Here is a 21,635-nt window from a genome sequence, read left to right on the forward strand (position 1 = left end):
TTCGTTTTCGCTCTAGCTTAGGCTTACTAGAATAGTTTTCAATTTGACGGTTACCCGAGTCGGACAAACATTAGGGTGAAGCTACCAAACAACGTCGGATGAACGCATTCCAACTATTTGTTTGATACTTCTAAATGAACTTTTGTGTATTTCTGAAGAAAGTCGTGGAAATACACGTAACTTTCATTTTCCTAATGCATACTACTTGCCATTTGGTGGGAAAATGCCATGAAAATGCAACAATTTCAAAACTAAGGCAAACTAAACAAGTAAATAATTTATCACAAATAGCCAAATAGCGTTAGTTTTAAGGTTAGAATCCTCCAATGTCCCCGGTGGATTCGCCATATCTGTTTTATTAAAAAAATAGAATTAATAAGTCTTTCGACTTTTTTAGAGTCGCCACTTAATTTTTGAGAAAAATTAAGAAAATCATTATTTTCAAAAGACTTAAACAGATAAAATCATTAGAAAATATTTAAAAGGGGGTTCAGGGATTCACATTAATATTTTAGGAAGGTATTAGGCCCCTAAAATATCTGTTAACTTGCGTTATCCGATAACTAACTTAGTTTGGCTAAAATTTAAAATTGCGATAAAAAATTTCTTAAGAGTTATTTGAAAATGAATGCCAAAAATCATTAAGATCTTTTTGAAAGTGAAAAATTATTTATCTAAATGAGTTTTAATTTGAAAAATCCTTTAAGCCGTTTACTTTATTTGATCGAGCCATTAAAGACAAAGTGGTGTTCTGCGGGGATTTTGATTCTTCTAACTCTAAACTAGCGACAAGAAGAACAACAAATAATTTAAAAAACATGTAATGAGGGAGAGAGAGAGAAGGAGAGAGATTTGGGTCCATATCCGGGTTTTCTATTCGCCTTGACCAGTTTTTGGACCCACCTGTTTTAGATTTTTGACCCATTTGTTTTGGGCCTTTGGTCCACTTCACCTGTACATGTCCTAAATTCTAAGAATAGAATAAGTAAATAATTAAATGGGCTTAGGCCCAACAACAACGAAATACAAATTTTAAGGAAAAAAAAAATTTGGGTCCTCATGACCCAATTTTCTTCAACTCTTCAATTGGCTCCATATTCTTCAATATAAGAATAACGTCTCATACACATTTAAGGCTATATATATCGAGTTATAAACATACTTTTTAAAAATAAATCACTTATAGCAGATTATTATCGAGTTATAGCATATCAATTAAAATATATTTAATAAACTATGAGTAATTATTTAAATACTAATTAATATGTTTAAATATTTATTTTTATTTTTACAGTTAATTTAATTTTATTTTTAAATAAAATAAAGAGGTAAAACACGTTTATGTATTAATTGGTAATAGCATCAATTTTGGGATTTGAATTAATTTTAATTAATAATGGATAATTAACAAATTAGCACATATTAAGGAATTCAAAAAGATTTAAATTATTCAGTTTTCTTAAAATGTTCAAATTAATTTAAATCAAATTAAAACATGATTTTTTCCTTCTTTTTTTTTCTCTATATCACATTTCTCACTCTTCTATTTGCAGAATTTTTACTCCCTTTTTTTCTTGACTGATTTTTTTTATGTGAAAAAATTGTGATTTATTTTGATGGACAATAACTTATCAATATTAATTAAACATGGTGACAGATGGGATCCGTCATATTAGTATTTGTTATAGTTTTCTGATTTGTTTTTAGTAATCTATTTTAATTCATTGTATTAAGAGTGTTATAAAATTGTATGATATTTGTTTTTTTGTTTGGTAATTTTTTTTTTTGTTATTTGTGGATATGTGTAATATTAATGAAATTGTTGGTGAAAATATCGTATAAAATTGATCAACATGATGTTAGTTGTCTGAATTGAATATTAATATGGTATGAAATATAAAATGCTAGTTTGTTTGTCTGTTTCTGATTTGTAAAGCTATGTTTGTATTATTTTTTTTGACATTTATAATATGAAATGAATATTATTTTGATATTAAAGATTTTTATTTTATTTTTTAATGACATATTTTTTGGAACTGTTTTTAATGAGCATTGATTTTCCATGTTAGGTGATACCACAACGGTTGATATGTATGCTGTTGTTGAAGGACCAAAAAGTACATAGTAAGTTTAAACACAAGGTGTGTAGATGGGGGAGATTTCACCATTCATGTAATTGCAATTCTTAGATACAGGATACTTGCATGAAGCATATTTCTGTTCTGCCTTTTATAGCCTGAAAAATTTCAGAGGTGCATATGTCATCCATGTTGAATCTATCCCCTGCGAGGGTACGTGGGATATACCCAGTTATATTTCAAAGTCTAAATTGATGGCATCCGATCCAAGTAGATCAGTTAGAAAATCGCATGTTGAACGCTGGAAGAGGTTTGCCGATGTGAAATTCAAAAGGTCAAAGGTTACTTGTAGTAGATGTCGTCAAGTTGGACATAACAGAAAGACATGTTCAAATTATCCTGTTAAAAAATGATTTCATGATTTTTACTTTTTGTAACACAACATGTTTTGTTTCATGGAATGAATTTGGTATAATTAATATTTGAATAATTGTGATTTCTTAATATTGTCCAACTATAAATAATATTGAAACACATTTTGTGTCCGTTTTCAAATTTTATTCCTATACTAATATATAGTTAAACAAGAATCATACATAGTTCATACAAAAAGCATATATATGAAACAACTTTTTAAACATATAATTGTACAATAAAATTCTTGTTAAAATAGTCCATACATAGATCATACATAGTTCATACAAAGTTCATATATATGGATCAAAAAATATATGATAGTTGTCATACTAAAAGGATAATAAATAATAAATGTGATATCATGTTCATACTAGTAGTAATCAGACTTCATACATATTTCATTCAGACAATAATCAGATTTCATACATAATCAATAATTGAAGAAAGATTCAAACAAAAAAGCCAACAAAATAGAAATGTAATGTCATGCCCATACAATTAGTAATCAGACTTCATACATACATCAATTTATATATCAATTCAAACATCATTCAAACACTGTCATATAAATGGACAACCAAATCAATTCATACACAAAGCATGAATGAAATTCTAAGGTACTTTCATACACAAATCATACAACATAATACATCAATGTATATGATTTGTGTTTTCATANGATTACTGTCTGGATGAAATATATATGAAGTCTGATTACTACTAGTATGAACATGATATCACAATTTTGATTTATTATCGTTTTTGTATGACAACTATCATATATTTTTTGATCCATATATATGAACTTTGTATGAACTATGTATGATCTATGCATGAACTATTTTAACAAGAGTTTTACTGTACAATTATATGTTTAATAAGTTGTTCCATATATATGTTTTTTGTATGAACTATGTACGATTCTTGTTTAACTATATATTAGTATAGGAATAAAATTTAAAAACGGACACAAAATGTGTTTCAATATAATTGATGGTCGGATAATATTAAAAAATCACAGCTACTCAAATATTAATTAAACTAAATTCATTCCATAAAACAAAACATGTTGTGTAACAAAAAGTAAAAATCATGAAATTATTTTTTTAACAGGATTATTTGAACATGTCTTTCCTCTATGTCCAACTTGACGACATCTACTACAAGTAACCTTTGACCTTTTTGAATTTCACATCGACAAACCTCTTTCAGCGTTCAACATGTGATTTTCTAACTGATCTACTTGGACCGGGTGCCATCAATTAGGCTTTGAAATATAATGGATATATACCACGAACTCTAGCATGGGATAGGTTCAACAGGGATGACATATGCACCTCTGAAATTCTTCACGCTATAAAAGACAGAACAGAAATATGTTTCATGTAGTTTCTTGTATCTAAGAACTGCAATTACATGATCACATGGTATTTCATAATGGTGAAATCTCCCGCAACTACACACCTTGTATTTAAATTTACTATGTACTTCTTTGGTCCTTCAACAATAACATACATATCAACCATCGATGGTATTACCTAACATGGAAAATTAATGCTCATTAAAAACAGTTCCAAAAAAATATGCCACTAAATATAAAATAAAAATATTTAATACCAAAATAATACACATTTCATACTATAAATGTCAAAAAAAATACAAACATTGCATTACAATTCGAAAACAGACAAACAAACTAGCATTTCATATTTCGACCAATTTTATACTATTTTTTCACCAACAATTCCATTAATATTACAGATATCCACAAATAACAAAAAAAATTACTAAACAAAAAAACAAATATAGCTTTCATCATCACAAAAAAAATTAACTAAAAAAAAAAAAACTAAACAAGAAAAATACAGTTTTCATACAAAATTCATACACAATTATATCAACATTTACCATCATATGCCAAACAGAAACATATATTCTAATTTCAACAAAAAAGAAACTTCATACATAATTAATACAAGTTTCATATAAGGTTCATACACGATTAATACAAATTTCATACTAGTTTCATATAAGGTTCATACACGATTAATGCAACTTTCATACTTCAACGATCCACATAATTATAATACTTATTTTTGACTAGTGACTAAATACACTGTACCATCAAATTCATTTTTTATATTTTGTTCATAAATCAAGTATTATGCGAATCTTCAATTTTATTAAAACTCAAACACATATACATTTACATGCTGTTTTTTCAGATACGGTATATATACCAAAACACTGTTTCATCCAAACAAAAAAATAAGCTATAATCTATATCAGATCTTAAAATAACCAAAAAAAAATCGACACAATGTTCTCCATGTTAAAACCCAACGAATCATAATCAAAACTAACAAATCATAATTAAAACCAACCTGATGAATTCCACCTTTCACCATGTTTAATTAATATCGACACAATGTTCTCCATCATAGCAAATCAATTTTTTTCCAACGTCAAAATTTTTTCAATTACTAAAAAAAAAAAGCAAATTGATATATGCTGTAAATCTGAAAGAATAATGAAAATTGAAAAAAAAAATAGCTTTTATGTTGATGTCACTTTGTTAGAGCTTTTTAAGGAATTTAATCAAAATTTATTCTCATTTAAACTAATTTGAGAGATTTAAGGCAACTAACTAATCTGAATATTTTTTGAATTTCCTTAAAACGTGTTAATCAATTAACACCATTTAATAATTGTATTTAATTTAAGTAATAAAGGATGTCATTTTCCATTTATATTTTTGTCCAATTTTTTTTCCAATTTTTTTTAAACAATTTTTTTTAATTATTTCAAATTAACATTATAGTTTATAATAATATGCTATAGCTTGAGATATTAAATGTTATATATTGAAATACAAACTCTAATGCTATAACTTGAGATATTAAATGTTATATATTGAAATACAAACTCTAATGCTATATCTTGAGAATATTACTATAAAAATGTTATATACCTAATTTACACTTGGGAGCTTGTTCATCGGTTTTGTTAGTGAACTCGATAGACGATAGCATGAGTCTTTACGACTCCCTCGAATATGTTAGGACAAAATTTGGCCCCATGCGGACTCATAGGTGGATTTCACATGTGACAGAGAATATGAAAATATCATTAGCACTTACTGTAACTAAAACAATAAAAATAGTCACACCAATCTTCTGCTTAATACAAACTAGATTCCATGTTAACAAGGTAAAAATAAATACAGTGAAGAAAAATAGGCATGTGAGATCACTAAGTACAAACCAATAATACATGTAGGCTTTGATATAATTTACTTTCTACAATCTCAAACATGTGGAGCAAATTTATATATTAACTTATGAGCTCTAAGGATTTTGAGGAATAAATTCATTCTTGTAACATGAGATGGGAAACAAGTTAGTATCAAAAGCTACTGACTAAGAACAGGGACCCAACTATCGCATAAAAATAGTCATGATAGCCGAAACAAAGATAAAAGCTTAATTGCTCATTCAACACCAAAGCTAATTAATTTAAAGGAAAAGAAAGCTTATAATTAGACCAACAACTGTTTTTTAAATAAGACCAACACAAATCACCTATGTAGCAAGTAAACTAACATGACCAAACAGTACTGCAGTGAGACAAGAAAAAAGAAAAAAAACATACATGCTGCTCCTAAATCAAACGAAAACACACAGATTCAAACAATTTGAAACTCAATTATTACTTAATGAACTCGCCATTAGTTAATTACGGGGTCCAAATGTTTAGTACATTAATATAGTACATGATTCAAACAAATATACACTCACTATTTTTATCACACACAAGGTTAATCATAATACCATTTTCATGGGCTAAAAAATAAAACTAGCAAGTGTATGGCAGACCAAGATCGCGCCGACTAGGAGAGATTATTCTGTCGGCGGAATGGTGATTCTAGAGCTTTTCTAAGATAGATAGTCACCAACAGCGGCTTGGAACAATGTAAAACAAATGGTAAACAAAGTTCGATGTTTCGGGAAGTCGTTCGACCAATGGACATGAATAACAAAACCAAGAGACATACACACAATAAAAGGTAAGCCGAACAACAAACTATCAAAAAGTCCAAACCATACTACGCAGTGAAGAGTCACGCGGGGAAAATAGAAACTTACCAACTTGGGATAAACGATGTTAAACAAACGCGGACAATAAAACCAACTTTAAAGAAAATCTCATGCACATTTGGAAGGGTCACCGAAATTCAAACTCTATTCGATGATATATCGAGGACATACAACGAAAAGTGACTTAAAAAATGAAACCAACTATTGTTTAGGAAACATAACGGAACAAATATCATTCGAAAAAAGGAAACGAGAAATGGAGACGAGAATGTTACCTGTTACGATGCAGCGAACTGAGAGACGAAATGAGCAGGAAATGACTTCCTCGAAGTTTCGATAAATGAGAGGCAAACAAAGACTCGAGCTACACTTGAAACTTTCACTGTTTCTGCCTCCAAGAGATACTCTCTAAATGTTTATATATGAGATTTTATAGCTAAAAGCTACTGCTTCTTTTCAATGTTCAAGCTATTTCCCCCAAACCAAGTCTTTTCAAAGTTCAAGACCTTTCTCAAAAAAAGAAAAATCCAAAAACAACTCTCTCCCTCTATGTTTCTACCTTCAAAAGAATTCTTTCCAAAATTTTCGTTCCCTCTTATTCAAGATAAAAAAAAACCCTTTTTTCTAGAACAAAAACTAATATATAGATGGAGATGTAGGGTTTCGAAAAAAATGAGGGGAAAAGGGTGAGTGCAAAATTGTATTAGAACTAGGGGGTTTTGAATTCTAATCCCAAAATTTCATCCAAAAATAGAGAATCCTCCCTTGCAACTTCAAACTTTTTTTTCCAACGGGGAAAAAAGGGGGTATTATTTTACAGCTAGCAATTTTGGGGGAACAAATCGAAAATGTACAATCCACAACGGGAAAACGATGAGGACCATCCGATCTTGAGCCAAGGACGAACAATGGTGCAGACTGCTCCACCTGGTCTGCGAAGGATGAATCCTCTCTGCTGGAAACGTACGGATTGATGACGTAGCGAGGAAGACGACGAGAAATCAATCAGGCACGCGATTTGCTTTTCACTCCGCGTACTCGTCATGTCCTCCGTGAACTTTGACACCCGTTCCATGTATTCACGCGACTAGGCTTCCTTTGCTAAACAAAGAATGGGCCGGGTTGGAGGAAAAAATGGGTCGACGCACTGGGAAAGGGAGTTGGAGTTTGGGGTTAAGGTGCAGTTGGGCTGACTAGAAATATGTTAAAGTTGGGCTAGGAATTAGACAACAAATGGCCCAACTTTGAGTCCAAATAGAATGAATCAATTAATTAATAAGCATCTTAATTTTAACAAAATAAAATAATTATTTTAATTACAAACTAAATAATTTAAAGCCTAAACTATCATATAAGAGAACTAAATAGTAAGATATTTAAACGAGTGAAATCTCTTTGGGGCGATTTTTGAATATTCGTAAAATGTATTAACTATACACCTAATTGCATGACACCTATATATTAATAAAATTGTAAAAAGGACAAAACTTTAAGAACACTTGCAAAATATTTTGAACTTAATAAAAACTAATTATTTTAAATCATTTTGAAATTAATAAACTCGTTAATTAGTTATTATTGGGGAGGGTCAAAATTGAGTTTCAACAGAGATAACCCAAACAACTGTCTGATTCTTCTTTTAGGTGCATAACCTATCCTTCTATGCCATAGGCTAACATATACATTATTAGTTTTTGTATGTAACCATTTGCCTGAGGATAATGATTCTGTAGAAGAGACATAAGACATCATGTACAAATCATCGTTTTCTCTACCAATTCCCTTAACCTATCCAGTTTACAGGTCCTGGAATACACAAAAATTAGGCAGGAATAGCACAGAGCAATGCAACTCCTTGGTGAGATTAGACACTAATAACAAATTGCATTTGAAATCTGGAATATAGAGAACAATTTTTATGACACCATCAAGTGCTATTTCCAAAGTGTCAATATGTGATACCTCTGTCATGTTCCCATTTGGAAGATACTCTATCCTAGGCAAATTTTTTGGTAATGCAATTTGATTTTCTAATAAACTCACATAAAAAAACATGTGGTTTGTAGCCCTTGTATTCACAATCCATTCATGAGCATTACTATGAACTGAACAATCATGTACAACACCTTCTATATTGGCTGAGCATTCAGGTGTTGAATCCTTCTCCAACAACTTCAGGAGTCTATCATAATGAGCTAGAGTGAAGTGAGGCATATGTGCAGGTACACCTGTAGATGAACCTGTATCGTTGTTTATCCCTTATTCACGAGCCATATCACCTAACTCTAGCATCCAATCACCAGGCATGGAAGCACCAACATTGTGAGAACAATCATGTACGATACCTGTTATATTGGCTGAGCATTCAGGTGTTGAATCCTTCTCCAACAACTTCAGGAGTCTATCATAATGAGCTAGAGTGAAGTGAGGCATCTGTGCAGGTACACCTACAGATGAACCTGTATCGTTGTTTATCCCTTGTTCACGAGCCATATCACATAACTCTAGCATCCAATCACTAGGCATGGAAGCACCAACATTGTGAGAAACTGCTACCTTCCTTTTGAACTTGAAATTGAAGTTAGCAGGATAACCTACAATTTTATAGCACTCTACCTTGGAATGTCATTTCTTCTTAAAAAAATCACACTGCAAATTCCAATTCTTTTCAAGCTTTGAAGATGATGTAGCTGCATTATTCATGAAGGCAGTCATGCTAGTAATCTCAGTAGAAATAGCAGGAGTAGCAAGTGCTCGCTGACTTTCTCTTTCAACAAGCATCGAATAGGCCTTGTTCACAGATGGAACAGGAGTCATCATCAGAATTTGAGCTCGTGCTTGCTTGTAAGTTTTGTTAAATCCAATCAAAAATTGTAAAAGCTTTTGGCATTTGCATGAATTAAATGAAATTTCGAGATTTCACACAAGAACATTCAGGAACAGGTGCCAGAGAATCAAACTCAGGCCAATGAACTCACAATTTTGAAAAATAAGCAGTAATGGAATTAGTACCTTGAGTTGCAGTTGCTATTTCTCTGTGGATTTGGAAAATCCTAGAGCAATCAACCTTGTCAAACCACTCTTTCAGATCACTCCACACAGCTACTACATTGGAGGCATATAAGATTCCGGTAAGCAAATCCTTGGACACACAATTCATATGCCATGATAAAACAATGACATTTAACGTTCCCATAGATCTTCTAGATTAGTACCAAAACTAGCTTCCTTACATGATCCATCTAGAAATCTCAATTTATTCCGACCTAAAACTGCAATTCTCATACCACTACTCCAGACAAAGTAATTCTCAGATCCCGTTAATTGCAGGGAAATCAGGATTACACTAAAATTATCAGTTGAATGCAGAAAAAGAGGATAATTATGACTCATCAGCTTCTCTGGCAACTCATTGTCAAGCGCATTCCTAAATCACTATAAATCCTTGAGTGAATGTTGAAATAGGACCGAGACTAAACTAAAAGCCTAATGGCTCTGATACCATGATAAAATCATAAAGCTAAGCTATGGAGGCCATGGATAACTCTTATGAACTCTAAGTATACATGGAAAAGAAATTGTGAAATTTACTGTTGTATTGATGAAGATGAAAAATTGTCTTACAGATATACTTCTCACTATCATTTATATACACTTTACACAATTGAGTACAAAAGGAATATAATTGCTAACTAACTGTCAGCTCATCTAATCGACTTAATCAAGTTGTTAAATAACTAACAATTAACATCCTAACTAACTATTTGATACATGCTTAAGTTATACCAGTCTCAATAAATAGATTTATTACTAGCTTTAAAAACTGCCCCTCTTGTCCTAACATAAAAGAAAACATTGAGCATATTTTCTTTGACTGCCAAGATGCTAAATATATATGGGGAAATATAATATCTCCATTGATATTCAAGCTAGCATTAAACAATTGCGCACATCCAACTGTGGAGTCCATACCCATTGTAGATAAACATAGCAAAAATGGTTGAATTTTGTTTGTTGATTATTGTTAAAGTCAACAAATGTTGCAACAAAATTCAAAGCTCACCATTTCTTTTTTCAACTAAAATCTTAGCAAGATTTCTACATAGGTGAAAATGTTGAAATCTTGTGTTTCATGTGATGTTATTGGTGACATCATTAGGAGTAGATTTTCCTATAAATAGAGAGCTCTTGCTCATTTCAAAATGCACCAAAAAAAAAAGAATTACAAAGGAGAGAAAGAAGAGTGAGGCATCACAGAGGAAAATAATCTGTGAGGAAAAATAGAGAGTGTGAACGATATTGTAGTGAGGTGGAAAAATCAAAAGAGTGTTATTTCTTTTGAATGTGTAGTGGTCTTTGGCGTTTTACTCAGACATACAAGTGTAAAATCATTACTATAGTGATATCCGTTGCTCCTCTCAGGTCGTGGTTTTTCCCTTATTTACGAGGGTTTCCACGTAAAATCTTGGTGTCATTATTTCTCTTTTATTCTCGTTGATTAACCGTATTGTTGTGTTCCGCATTTATTGCCTTTATTACCGCAAATATTATTTCTGTTACGAATTTATTCCCAACAATTGGTATCAAAGCACAGGTTCTGCTCATTTACAGAAATATTTTTTGTAACTTATTGTACTATACTAAATAAAAAAAATGTCTGGAGTAAAGTACGAGGTAGAAAAATTCAACGGTGATAGCGGTTTCTCAACGTGGCAGAGAAGGATGAAAGACTTGCTCATCCAACAGGGTTTGCACAAGGCACTAGGCGGTAAATCCAAAAAGCCCGAATCCATGAAACTTGAGGATTGGGAAGAAATGGATGAAAAGGCTGCTAGTGCAATCAGATTGCACTTAACAGATGATGTAGTTAATAACATCATCGATGAAGAGAGTGCATGTGGCATTTGGACAAAGTTAGAAAATCTATACATGTCCAAAACGCTGACAAATAAATTGTACCTAAAGAAGCAGTTATATGCGCTACATATGGGTGAAGGTACAAATTTTTTGTCTCATTTAAATGTACTTAATGGACTAATCACGCAGCTAGCAAACCTCGGAGTAAAGATCGAGGATGAAGATAAAGCCATAGTGCTCCTAAACTCGTTGCCATCTTCCTACGATACTTTAGCAACAACCATTTTACATGGTAAGGACTCTATTGAGTTGAAGGATGTCACATCAGCCCTTTTGCTTAATGAGAAGATGAGAAAAAGGCCTGAAAATCACGGACAGGCTCTCATCACGGAAAGTAGAGGCAGAAGTTACCAAAGGAGCTCAAGTAACTATGGTAGATCCGGAGCTCGTGGAAAGTCCAAGGTCCGATCAAAATCGAAGGCCAGAAATTGCTACAATTGCGATCAACCAGGACACTTCAAAAGAGATTGTCCAAATCTAAAAAGGGGCAAAGGGGAAAGCAGCGGCCAGAAGAATGATGACAACACAGCTGCCATGGTGCAAAATAATGACGATGTTGTTCTCCTCATAAATGAGGAAGAAGAATGCATGCACTTGGCAGGTATAGAGTCGGAATGGGTGGTCGACACAGCAGCATCTTATCATGCCACACCGGTAAGAGATCTTTTTTGCAGATATGTAGCCGGTGATTATGGCAATGTGAAAATGGGTAACACAAGTTACTCAAAGATTGCGGGGATCGGAGACATTTGCTTAAAAACAAATGTTGGATGCACATTAGTGTTGAAAGATGTGCGCCACGTACCTGATTTGCGGATGAACATGATCTCGGGAGTTGCTTTAGATCAAGATGGATATGAGAACTACTTTGCAAATAACAAATGGAGACTCACTAAAGGGGCATTAGTGATTGCAAAAGGAGTTGCTCGTGGCACATTGTACAGGACAAATGCAAAAATATGCCAAGGTGAATTAAATGCGGCTCACGAAGTAAATTCTGCAGATTTATGGCATAAAAGAATGGGTCATATGAGCGAGAAAGGATTGCAAATCCTTTCCAAAAAGTCACTCATCTCTTTTGCCAAAGGTACAACGATAAAATCGTGTAACTATTACTTATTTGGTAAACAGCATAGAGTCTCATTTAAGACATCATCTGAAAGAAAGTCGAATATACTTGATTTGGTATAGTCTGATGTTTGTGGTCCAATGGAGATAGAATCGATAGGAGGTAATAAATACTTTGTTACCTTTATTGATGACGCTTCTCGAAAATTGTGGGTTTATATCTTGAAAACCAAAGATCAGGTGTTTCAAGTATTTCAAAAGTTTCATGCTCTGATAGAAAGAGAGACAGATCGAAAGCTAAAACGTCTCCGAACCGACAATGGAGGTGAGTACACTTCAAGAGAATTTAAAGAGTATTGTTCAAACCATGGAATCAGACATGAAAAGACAGTTCCTGAAACCCCACAACACAATGGTGTAGCTGAGAGAATGAATCGCACCATTGTTGAGAAGGTGAGAAGCATGCTCAGAATGGCCAAATTACCCAAGACATTCTGGAGTGATGCAGTTCGGACAGCGTGTTATCTTATCAATCGTAGTCCATCAGTCCCGTTGGAGTTTGACATTCCGGAGAGAGTTTGGACCAACAAAGAGTTGTCTTACTCGCACCTAAAGGTGTTCGGTTGCAAAGCTTTTGCACATGTACCGAAGGAGCAAAGAACCAAGCTAGATGATAAATCAGTTCCTTGCATATTCATCGGATATGGAGATGAAGAGTTCGGGTACAGACTATGGGATCTTGTAAAGAAGAAGGTCATCAGAAGTAGAGATGTAATCTTTCGAGAAAGTGAAGTTGGAACTGCTGATGATCTATCCGAGAAGGCCAAGAAAAAGAATGGTATAGTTCCTAATCTTGTTACCATTCCTTCTTCTTCTAACCATCCCATAAGTGCAGAAAGTATGATTGATGAAGTTGCTGAGCATGAAGAGCAACCTGATGAGATTGTTGAGCAGGGGGAGCAACTTGGTGATAATACCGAGCAAATGGAGTACCCAGAAGAAGAACAATCTCAACCTCTGAGGAGATCAGAAAGACAAAGGGTAGAATCAACCAAATACCCTTCCTCAGAGTATGTCCTTATCAATGATGAAGGTGAGCCAGAAAGTCTTAAGGAGGTGTTGTCTCATCCAGAAAAGAGCCAATGGATGAAAGCCATGCACGAAGAGATGGGATCTCTACAGAAAAATGGCACATACCAGCTAGTTGAACTTCCAAAAGGAAAAAGACCACTTAAGTGCAAGTGGGTCTTTAAACTCAAGAAAGATGGAAATGGCAAGTTGGTGAGGTACAAAGCTCGATTGGTTGTAAAAGGCTTCGAACAAAAGAAAGGTATTGATTTTGATGAAATTTTTTCACCTGTTGTCAAAATGACTTCTATTCGAACTATTTTGAGCATAGCAGCTAGTCTAGATCTTGAAGTGGAGCAATTGGACGTGAAAACTGCATTTCTTCACGGAGATTTGGAAGAAGAGATTTATATGGAGCAACCAGAGGGATTTGAAGTATCTGGAAAGAAACACATGGTGTGCAAATTGAATAAGAGTCTTTATGGGTTGAAACAGGCCCCAAGACAATGGTACAAAAAGTTTGACTCTTTCATGAAAAGTCAAACGTACACAAAGACCTATTCTGATCCATGTGTATACTTCAAAAGATTTTCTGACAACAATTTTATTATTTTGTTGTTATATGTGGATGACATGTTAATTGTAGGACAAGACAAAGAGCTGATTGCAAAATTGAAGAAAGATTTGTCCAAGTCATTTGACATGAAAGACTTGGGCCCAGCACAACAAATTCTAGGGATGAAGATTGTTCGAGAACGAACAAAAAGAAAGTTGTGGCTATCTCAAGAGAAGTACATTGAACGTGTACTAGAACGCTTCAACATGAAGAGTGCTAAACCTGTTAGCACGCCTCTTGCGAGTCATCTGAAGTTGAGCAAACAGATGTGTCCTACAACAAAAGAGGAGAAAGAGGGAATGGCTAAAGTTCCTTATTCTTCAGCAGTGGGGAGTTTGATGTATGCGATGGTGTGTACAAGACCTGATATTGCTCATGCAGTTGGTGTTGTTAGCAGATTCCTTGAAAATCCTGGAAAAGAACACTGGGAGGCAGTTAAGTGGATACTCAGGTATCTAAGAGGTACCACAAGAGATTGCTTGTGTTTTAAAGGATCTGATCCAATCTTGAAGGGCTATACTGATGCTGATATGGCAGGTGACCTCGATAATAGAAAATCCACTACTGGATATTTGTTTACATTTTCAGGGGGAGCTATATCATGGCAATCAAAGTTGCAGAAGTGTGTCGCACTCTCTACAACTGAGGCAGAATATATTGCAGCTACTGAAGCTGGCAAAGAGATGGTATGGCTGAAACGATTTCTTCAAGAACTTGGATTGCATCAGATTGAGTATGTCGTCTATTGTGACAGTCAGAGTGCAATAGACCTGAGCAAGAACACCATGTACCATGCAAGGACGAAGCATATTGACGTGAGATATCACTGGATTCGTGAAAAGATAGAGGATGGATCTATGCAGGTCATGAAGATCCCTACTAGTGAAAACCCTTCAGATATGCTGACCAAGGTGATATCAAGGGACAAGTTTGAGCTATGCAAAGAACTTGTCGGCATGTACTCAAGCTAGAAACCTAGAGATACCTCCTTCAGGGTGAATGGGTCTGGAGGGGGAGATTTGTGGAGTCCATACCCATTGTAGATAAACATAGCAAAAATGGTTGAATTTTGTTTGTTGATTATTGTTAAAGTCAACAAATGTTGCAACAAAATTCAAAGCTCCCCATTTCTTTTTTCAACTAAAATCTTAGCAAGATTTCTACATGTGAAAATGTTGAAATCTTGTGTTTCATGTGATGTCATTGGTGACATCATTAGGAGTAGATTTTCCTATAAATAGAGAGCTCTTGCTCATTTCAAAATGCACCAAAAAAAAGAATTACAAAGGAGAGAAAGAAGAGTGAGGCATCACAGAAGAAAATAATCTGTGAGGAAAAATAGAGAGTGTGAGCGATATTGTAGTGAGGTGGAAAAATCAAAAGAGTGTTATTTCTTTTGAATGTGTAGTGGTCTTTGGAGTTTTACTCAGACATACAAGTGTAAAATCCTTACTATAGTGATATTCGTTGCTCCTCTCAGGTCGTGGTTTTTCCCTTATTTATGAGGGTTTCCACGTAAAATCTTGGTGTCATTATTTCTCTTTTATTCTCGTTGATTAACCGTATTGTTGTGTTCCGCATTTATTGCCTTTATTACCGCAAACATTATTTCTGTTACGAATTTATTCCCTACACCAACGTCTTTCGTCAACATCAAAAATCACCATTTGGTGTCCATCGCTATTCTAACTCCAATAATTCTTTGGAATATTTGGAATAACGAAGTCTTTAAAAAAATGAATATTAGTAAAGATCCTAGCACAACATATAATATCTCTTTCCAAGCCACCAAATACTGCTACATTGCTCAAACAACTACAAAAAAAATTATCTAGACATATGGTTCCCATATTTTGGCATAAATCTCCTGAAGATAAATTTAAAATGAATATTGATAGTTCTTTTGAACTTCAAACCACAAATCGCGGAACTGGAGGAGTCATTAGAAATCAACTAATAAGCACATGGATTGTGGTTTTAATTTGCTAGCAAAATCAAAGCACGAAATGCCCTTCATGCAGAAGTATTGACATTGTTACATGGACTAAATATAGCAAAAAATAATATTGACTTTAAAAATTTGTTGGTGGAAACGGATTCTCAGGTACTACTTAACACTTTTAATACCAGATGCCTCATGTACTCATATATATACGCGGATCTGCTACTACACCTGGAAGGGATCATCCTTGAAGCTCATTCTGAGGAAGGCAAATGCAATAACAGACTTGCTAGCTAAATGCGGAAGGACAACGAAGGATATATCCACATATGATATACAATCAGCCTTTTAGTTTGCAACATCTCCTTCTCTTGTAACAAATGCTCTCGAAAGAGATGTTCATAGGCTAGTTTCACTTTTGTATGGATAAACCTTTTTATTAAATAAATAAAATCTCTCTATTCTTGAAAAAAAATATGAAATGTCCAATTAATTGTGTTGAGTAAAGCCACAAGTTAATTCTGAAACTTTTAGATTAATCTTTTGTTTCTTCTCTTTCTCTTGAAACAACGCTAAAGTTTTTAACTAATAAATCGATAATTATTGGTACCAAATCTTTACGGGGATAGACTTCTTATAAAAATCTCCCAAATGTGAGTCGCTTTCTATTCTGCCATCCAAAAACATCAACGATATTTTCTAAGTCTGGTATTCTTTTTTAGTCAGGCACTTCTAAATTTGATGTCTTTGATTTTTAAAAATTATTGAAGCACTTACTGTCCAACATTTCAATCTTATTGATACACTTTGTCAACCTTCAATTTCGTTGATTCACTTATAATCAATTTTCAAATATTTTCCCCACTTTTTTTTATTTCAATTTCTATAGAAAATTTTTCTTTTATTTCCTATTTAAATTGCAACATTTATCACCTACCATTTTCTTAACATGATTAATTTTTATGTTAGTATATCATTTGTCAGAAGGTAAACACACATTGGTTAGCTTCGTCGGTCAGCAACGAAAGCTATATAATTTTCTGACAAAGTTGTAGAGGCTCTGAAGGAGTAAACTCTGAAAAAATACACAACTTTAAGTTCTATAATTTATTTTTGACTTTAAGTTACTAATATAGTTGAGTCATTCTTGATTGTGTATTCAGATAGTATTACTAATACATGACAATTCATGGTATTATTAATGCATTGTAACATCTCGCAAAGCAAAATAGCTGGGAAGAAGCTTAGAAGTTAAATTAGTTAATTTGGAAAGTGTAAGGAAATTTGAAAAATTGTTTAAGTTAGGTGTTGAATGCCTTGAATCGGACCCGTTACAAACAGAAAGGACGGGGGTCTGCTGATAATCCTGCTGATATGTTCACAAAGCCGGTTCCACAGGGCAAGTTTCAACACTGTTTGGACTTGCTCAACATCCGAAGCTGTTAATTGCCCTGCGGGGCAACTCTGAGGAAGAGGGGGAGGCCTGGCACTATCATAGTGCGGCTGAAGAATCTGTTCGGAGAATTCAAGTCAAGGTGGAGATTTGTTGAATGGCTTGAATCGGACCCGTTACAAACAGAAAGGACGGGGGTCTGCTGATAATCCTGCTGATATGTTCACAAAGCCGGTTCCACAGAGCAAGTTTCAACACTGTTTGGACTTGCTCAACATCCGAAGCTGTTAATTGCCCTGCGGGGCAACTCTGAGGAAGAGGGGGAGGCCTGGCACTATCATAGTGCGGCTGAAGAATCTGTTCGGAGAATTCAAGTCAAGGTGGAGATTTGTTGAATGGCTTGAATCGGACCCGTTACAAACAGAAAGGACGGGGGTCTGCTGATAATCCTGCTGATATGTTCACAAAGCCGGTTCCACAGAGCAAGTTTCAACACTGTTTGGACTTGCTCAACATCCGAAGCTGTTAATTGCCCTGCGGGGCAACTCTGAGGAAGAGGGGGAGGCCTGGCACTATCATAGTGCGGCTGAAGAATCTGTTCGGAGAATTCAAGTCAAGGTGGAGATTTGTTGAATGGCTTGAATCGGACCCGTTACAAACAGAAAGGACGGGGGTCTGCTGATAATCCTGCTGATATGTTCACAAAGCCGGTTCCACAGAGCAAGTTTCAACACTGTTTGGACTTGCTCAACATCCGAAGCTGTTAATTGCCCTGCGGGGCAACTCTGAGGAAGAGGGGGAGGCCTGGCACTATCATAGTGCGGCTGAAGAATCTGTTCGGAGAATTCAAGTCAAGGTGGAGATTTGTTGAATGGCTTGAATCGGACCCGTTACAAACAGAAAGGACGGGGGTCTGCTGATAATCCTGCTGATATGTTCACAAAGCCGGTTCCACAGAGCAAGTTTCAACACTGTTTGGACTTGCTCAACATCCGAAGCTGTTAATTGCCCTGCGGGGCAACTCTGAGGAAGAGGGGGAGGCCTGGCACTATCATAGTGCGGCTGAAGAATCTGTTCGGAGAATTCAAGTCAAGGTGGAGATTTGTTGAATGGCTTGAATCGGACCCGTTACAAACAGAAAGGACGGGGGTCTGCTGATAATCCTGCTGATATGTTCACAAAGCCGGTTCCACAGAGCAAGTTTCAACACTGTTTGGACTTGCTCAACATCCGAAGCTGTTAATTGCCCTGCGGGGCAACTCTGAGGAAGAGGGGGAGGCCTGGCACTATCATAGTGCGGCTGAAGAATCTGTTCGGAGAATTCAAGTCAAGGTGGAGATTTGTTGAATGGCTTGAATCGGACCCGTTACAAACAGAAAGGACGGGGGTCTGCTGATAATCCTGCTGATATGTTCACAAAGCCGGTTCCACAGAGCAAGTTTCAACACTGTTTGGACTTGCTCAACATCCGAAGCTGTTAATTGCCCTGCGGGGCAACTCTGAGGAAGAGGGGGAGGCCTGGCACTATCATAGTGCGGCTGAAGAATCTGTTCGGAGAATTCAAGTCAAGGTGGAGATTTGTTGAATGGCTTGAATCGGACCCGTTACAAACAGAAAGGACGGGGGTCTGCTGATAATCCTGCTGATATGTTCACAAAGCCGGTTCCACAGAGCAAGTTTCAACACTGTTTGGACTTGCTCAACATCCGAAGCTGTTAATTGCCCTGCGGGGCAACTCTGAGGAAGAGGGGGAGGCCTGGCACTATCATAGTGCGGCTGAAGAATCTGTTCGGAGAATTCAAGTCAAGGTGGAGATTTGTTGAATGGCTTGAATCGGACCCGTTACAAACAGAAAGGACGGGGGTCTGCTGATAATCCTGCTGATATGTTCACAAAGCCGGTTCCACAGAGCAAGTTTCAACACTGTTTGGACTTGCTCAACATCCGAAGCTGTTAATTGCCCTGCGGGGCAACTCTGAGGAAGAGGGGGAGGCCTGGCACTATCATAGTGCGGCTGAAGAATCTGTTCGGAGAATTCAAGTCAAGGTGGAGATTTGTTGAATGGCTTGAATCGGACCCGTTACAAACAGAAAGGACGGGGGTCTGCTGATAATCCTGCTGATATGTTCACAAAGCCGGTTCCACAGAGCAAGTTTCAACACTGTTTGGACTTGCTCAACATCCGAAGCTGTTAATTGCCCTGCGGGGCAACTCTGAGGAAGAGGGGGAGGCCTGGCACTATCATAGTGCGGCTGAAGAATCTGTTCGGAGAATTCAAGTCAAGGTGGAGATTTGTTGAATGGCTTGAATCGGACCCGTTACAAACAGAAAGGACGGGGGTCTGCTGATAATCCTGCTGATATGTTCACAAAGCCGGTTCCACAGAGCAAGTTTCAACACTGTTTGGACTTGCTCAACATCCGAAGCTGTTAATTGCCCTGCGGGGCAACTCTGAGGAAGAGGGGGAGGCCTGGCACTATCATAGTGCGGCTGAAGAATCTGTTCGGAGAATTCAAGTCAAGGTGGAGATTTGTTGAATGGCTTGAATCGGACCCGTTACAAACAGAAAGGACGGGGGTATACAATGTTGTTGTATTGGGCCCTTAATTATCTGTCAATTCTGTATTTTGGGCCCAAGCCTGTTAGGGCGTAGCTTAGCACTATATATAGACGCTATGGCAAACCCTATTCTGTAATTCCGTTCTTGTCTCTCCATAATAAAACTACTCCCCCTCTTCCCGTGGACGTAGCCAATTTATTGGTGAACCACGTAAATCTGTTGTCTTTGTTTTTCGCGTTTATATTTTCTCGTATTATCTCGAATTCCGCATAACATTAGGAATGTGAGTATTTGGTTATTTTCGAATGACCATGAATTCTTGCTCAGAATGAATTAGAGGTACTTCCAGATATGGTTAGAAATCTCTTGGAACGATCGTTCCAACGCTGTCAAGTTTGCCCAATTTCGAGTTTGTATGAGTGAGTTATGTCCTTTGGAAGTTGGACTATTGGATTATGGAAATATCCAAATCAGAATTTTGAAAGGGTAGTTTGGTCTTTTCCTTATCCAACTATTTTATTTCATTATTGGGTAATTAATTGGGGTCTAAAATGATCTTAGTCAGTTTACACTTTTACCAAAAAGGTTAGGGTTTTGAGAGAAGTGAAAAGAATAAGAGGAAAGAGGAGAACAAGCAAGATTCGCCAAGATTGTTCTAGTTTGATCATGAATTTCGTCGGGGGTGATCCCTACCAGGTATGTGAGGCTCTCTTAACGTTGGGATCGTTCTCCCACGTGTCAAGCATATTAATTTCAGTTTGTATTCATCCTAAAATCATTAGAATATTGATATCTTGATACCCATTCTTGAATTCATGTGTTGTTATCGAATTAGCCTGAATTGGGAAGTTTTGAATCTATTACGTCGCGTTCAAAGGTCATTTCAGGTTAGATTCTCAGGTACACTTTTTGGGTATCTGTATCTAAAAGTAATTTAATAAAAAGAATCGAGCTTGGGTGAATTGGGGAAGAAAAACGAAGAAGAAATTTTGACGGGCGAAATTTGGACATGGGAGCGCGTCGTGCGACCTGTTCCCAGAATTGAAAATTCTCACAGCTGACACGAGATATTCTGTCGTAACAGACTTTTTGAGAACTAGAATTTAAAAATGCCTCCGAGTCGGGGACTTACCTTCAAATCTTTATTTTCAGTTTTTTTTTTCATGTTTAGCTATCTAAAATCATTCCTAAACAACATGAGCTCCTTCCAAACACAAATATTAATCTTTGAATTCATAATTCAATTCAAAGATCAGTTCAGAGTCAATTCAAAAGTGAAGTCAAGATAAGTTCTTGAAATGTTTCAAAAATCTTTCACAAACGTTTTAACTTGTTTTAAGACTTCAGTTTCAAAGCTAAGCAAAGAGTTCAGACTTGAAGTTCTTTTCTTCAAAGAAGTATATAAGGACTGTGTATCTCAAAGATATTTAAAATGTTTTCATATTTGAATAAGAACGGAAACTGAGATTTCCAAAGAGC

General features: G+C 35.5%; 1 long non-coding RNA gene across 1 annotated transcript; it reads right to left on the bottom strand.

Moving 5' to 3' along the window:
* Window positions 1–3,520: 3,520 nt before the first annotated feature.
* On the bottom strand, window positions 3,521–7,727 carry LOC107032718. The gene is made up of 2 exons (XR_001458394.2): window positions 5,467–7,727; window positions 3,521–4,033 (listed from the first exon to the last, which is right to left on the bottom strand). It is a non-coding gene; the product is annotated as an uncharacterized LOC107032718 (long non-coding RNA).
* Between the last annotated feature and the right edge of the window lie 13,908 nt (window positions 7,728–21,635).

This window comes from Solanum pennellii, chromosome 10 (assembly GCF_001406875.1).
Source record: "Solanum pennellii chromosome 10, SPENNV200".
NCBI lineage: Eukaryota > Viridiplantae > Streptophyta > Magnoliopsida > Solanales > Solanaceae > Solanum > Solanum pennellii.